Raw genomic sequence first — 4,751 nt, 5'->3', positions numbered from 1 at the left:
AAAACTAAGGATTCAAGGCATCTTTTTAGGATTTGATTAAGATTGAGGGGCTTTCTGTGTACCCCTGGGGGACACGATTCCAGACATAGACATGACTGTCAAATTCAAATGAGAAAAGAAATTTGCTGTCTGGATGCAATGGGATGGAAAAGAATGCGTGGCACAGATCTATGACAGTGAACCATTCTGCATTCCAGGGAATCTGATACAGGATCACAGCAGGGTTTGGCACAATGGGACAACAAGGTACAACAATCTGGTTTACCTTTCGCAGGTCCTGCACTACCCTGTACTTTCCGCTAGGCTTTTTAATTCCAATTATGGGTGAATTACAAGGACTGCTCAACACTTCCTGTATTATGTTTGCCTCCAATAATCTGTTTATTTCAAGTGCGACTCCAGCTTTCACCTCTGCACTCATCTTATACTGCCTAGTTTTTGGGTAGGTTGCATTGGGTTTAATGGCTATTCTAACTGGGTCCACATTTGCCATTAATCCTACATCTCTCCCGGTGAAATCCCACACCTCTGGTATCACCCTTTGCTGGAGTTCTTCAGGTGAGTCATGAATGGTTAGAGTTTTGACTGCTGTATCAGGCCATAACAACATTAGTTTGTACAGACCATCTTCATCTGGGGTTTGAATTTCAACTCCCTTTGGTGTGCAAAAGATGGTACAGTTCATTTTACACAACAAATCACGTCCCAGTAGATTTACTGGGCTGGAATCGCAGACCACAAATCTGTGCATTTCTTTGAAATTTCCCGTAGAAATCTCCATGGGTTCAGTTACAGGAGTGCTAATTATCTGATTTGATACGCCCACTACTTGGATTGCTTCTCCCGAGAGGGGTAGGTTAGGAACGTCCGCTGTTCTCACAGTCGAACGGGTAGCACCAGTGTCCAACAGAAAGGTGACATCATTTCCTTCAACCTTTCCTTCAATGTATGGTCCTGACTGGTCTACCGGCAGGGATGCGCCAAGCACGCACTCCCCTTCCTCCCCCCTCAGGCCCCGTCAGTATGGTTCATCACAGAGAAATGTATCATTTAACAGGAACTGTGAGGTTGCCTGATTTCTCTCATTCTGTCCTTCCCACACTTCAGCCCTCTCATTCTGTTGAGCCTGATTCTTATAATTAGGTCTAGGAGCTCTAGGCAATGGAGGTGGATTTACCTGTTGCTGATTCTTTTGTGGCCCCTCTTTCTGCACCTGTGGAGTTAAACTATTTATGGGGGCATTACCAGCTTGTAAATGTGGACACTCGTCTCTCCAGTGCCCTATCTGCCCGCACCCGTGACAGGGAAACTTCTTCTTAGCCTCTTCCTTGCTCATCTTAACTCGGGGTTTCCCCCCCCCCCCAGAGTTAGTGTTTGGAGCATTGCTATTTATTTTACTTAACTGTTTCTCTTGTTGCTCAGCCAATTTCACCTGTGCCCACATCACTTTCTCCTTTAGGGCCTTCTTTTTGTTCTCCATTTCATCCTCACAGTACTTAGCGTACTTGAGGACATCATCTATGGGCTTTCCCTGCCAACAGATTTTATTATCTCTGATCCACTGGGATATTTCTGGTCTCAACCCTAGCACGAATATGAGTCATGTCCTTCATTTCAATATTATCGATGCCACTGTAGGTCTTGAATACCTGCAATAGCCTCTCATAATATGAATGGACCGTTTCATTATGGTCTTGGGTAGTTCTATCTATTCGGGTCCAATCTGTTTCCTTTGCTGGCACCTTGTTTTTCAGAAATTGTATGACTTGGTCATATTTTCTCATTACATCTGGGGAAGGTGCTCCAGTTTGGGAGTCTCTTGTTAATTCTTCACTGGGCCAATCAATGGCTATTTTGCAATCAGTCCATAAATCTACAGGAACTACAATGTCAAAGAACCCATCCAGGTCTTTCAGGAGACACTTTTGAACTTTCACAAACCGCTCCACCTGTCTATACCACTCCACTGGCTTCTCCCTTAATTTTGGGAAGTCGTTGGTAAACGACACAATGTCATGCCGGGACCACGGGACATGTACATATTTCCCACCTGACACTTCCCTCATGGGATACAGTTTTTCTGCTTGGCCTACTTCTTTTAACACGAATTCAGAAGCTTTTGGTTTTGCCCTACTTTCTTCCTTTTTCTTTGCCCATCTGGCTTTCCACCTATCCAGATCTCCCCATTTCTGCAGTATGTTCAACAATTCCTTTATCTGAGTTTTCTTTCCTGACACATTCATGTTTTCTAAATCTTTGTCTGAGAATTCTGCCCTATACGGTTTCTGCAGGACTTTGGATCGACTTACATCAATCCCCATGTCTGCAGCAGCGTCCATTAGTTTTTCATGGAGCACTCTAGTGTTTCGGGTAAGACTTTTGCTGATAAACAGCAACTCTTCTTCGCTAAGAGTGTTTAATCTGTCTAATCCCACATTCCCAGCCCTTAACTCCTCCATTTCTATTCTTAATCTGTAAATATCCAAAGGTTTGGGCGGGGAAGTTTCTCGATCCATTTCTTTGGTCCATCTATCTAGTTCCTCTGGAGTCACCACTGTGGCACTCCGGATTCCTGATGTAGTCTCGATTAGGACTTCCTTGGCCTTGGTCCGACTCCCTGACCGAGATTCACTGGTACCTGGCTCTCTTATGGGCAGATCCATTAGGGAGATTACAGACTCACATTCGCTTGCCTGGTCATCTACGATAAGTGGCTCCTTTCTGGGGGGAGCTGGCATCGGAGTAAGGACTGGAGTTTTAGGACTAGCCTGCCTATCCCCATAAAGGGGTATAGCAGGACCGATAGTTACAGGGATTGTCAGGGCATCAGGACTGGGATGTATCTGAGCTATAGTCTGAATCAGATCATTTCGTTGCTTAATCAGGGCATCTCTTTCTCTTTCTTGTAAAACTCTTTCTGACGAGTTATCATGCAGTATTTGAGGCACCAAAGGAGGGTATATATTCGGGGCAGTGGGGATGGCTGACCCTGGTCTATCCTCACCAAAAGGTCGGTAATTTGGGACTGCTGTACTAGGTCTGCAAAAATCATCACTATTCCTGGATTTGCTACAAATACCAGCTATATCTGTCTCGCTTGCCCTCCTACTTCTGGCATGGTGGAGAAAAGGATTTTTCGAACTTAGTGTTCCTGAAGCTTCAGCATAAGGAGGTGGATTTTTCATCAGTAAATCCTCCAGATATTCATCCTCCGAGTCCCCCATGGCCATTAAAGGTTGACTTTTCTCTGTCTTTTTCCCACCTGCTTGTTCGGTTACCCCAAACATCGGAAACAGTCCCTCAACCATCATATTCTGTCTCCACTGCTTCATCTTTTGCTCCTTTGTTTCCCGATGTAATTTAGGATACCACTTGCTCACTCCCTTATCCATTCGGGGTCTGTCTCGCTCTAGAGCTTCAATTTCCCATTCCTCTAAAGCTTCATACCGCGTTAGTCTGGGTCGGGGGTGTAATTCATTCATTCGGGTTCTCAAGTTAAACAAGATCCTACCATTGAAAGTACCATCGAGGGGAAAAGCTAGGACTCCATCACCTTCCGCGTACTTTACCCAATTTTCTAACCACACACAAGTATGGTACCCTTTATCAAACATCATGAATGAGACGGGAGTATTAGGAGGGGGAATGATTACTCCCTCTCTAGTTCGAATGGGCTTGTCTTTCTTGAAATAATTCTTTATCTTTTCGGCAAAGGACATTTTTCTCTTAACTCCGTACATATTGTGAGGTCTACCTCTACTCATTAACTCCCTATGACAGCCTAGATTCCTTGGATCTGGTAAAAATTCGGGATACCACATACACCTCTCGTAACAATTTATAAGCTCGGTTCGCTCAATTTTTGTTTACCTTTGTGCTTCCAATGCTAGTGCGTCTTTCAATTTTCATCAACCAATCAACACTATGATTTCAAAATCTGTCAACCAATGGGTGCGCGGCCCCTTCGCGAAACGCGGTCTCACTCTGCGGCGCTCACCCCTCCCTTACAACTCTGGCTTCGCTACACACCCGCTGGCTCAACCAATACCAGCGCGGCACGGAGTGACGTCAGCGCAGCCTTGCGACCGAATCCCTCCTTTACAAGGTAACGGAAACTTTGAATTTTTCTTAAAGTGCGAGTGCAGATTTTTGTTAATAACGTAAAACGATTGCCACTGTGCCTAAGGGTTTTAGAAAAGAAGAGAGTTTTTCTTTTACTGCAAGTAAACCACTTTTGTCTACTTTTCATTCACTACGGATAGATCCCTTCCGCCTATCCCTTTCACACAAGCAATTTGAGAACCTGCTACTCTTTTGACTAATCCACTTCTTTCCGGGATATATACTAAGTCAATTTTCACCAATGTCCTCCCTTGCTGCCACTCAAGCTCCAAGAACCTATTACTCCTGCCGTCTGTGACCCTTACCAGGTTATATCACAACGAGAGTTTCACCACGGTTTTGGTAGCTAACATTTACACTTCAAATGAATTTTGAAAAGAAGGAAAACCTGATTAGCGCTTCCAGTTCTACCTAACCATGCACTAACCTCTCCCTTGGCCAGTGACCTTACAGCCAAGTGGATTCTACTCACCACCTGCTATTTCTTTTCCCCGGGGATCCCCACAACATAAAACACTCTCTCACAATTAGTTAGTAATATACTCAATATTGCATGAAATATAATAAGCTTATTCTTTGACATTTAAATGAAACAACAATCCTCTTTATAGCAGCATATATATAACAAA

The sequence above is a fragment of the Lissotriton vulgaris genome, unplaced genomic scaffold (assembly GCF_964263255.1).
Source record: "Lissotriton vulgaris unplaced genomic scaffold, aLisVul1.2 SCAFFOLD_2799, whole genome shotgun sequence".
Lineage (NCBI taxonomy): Eukaryota > Metazoa > Chordata > Amphibia > Caudata > Salamandridae > Lissotriton > Lissotriton vulgaris.
This window is presented reverse-complemented; position numbering follows the sequence as displayed.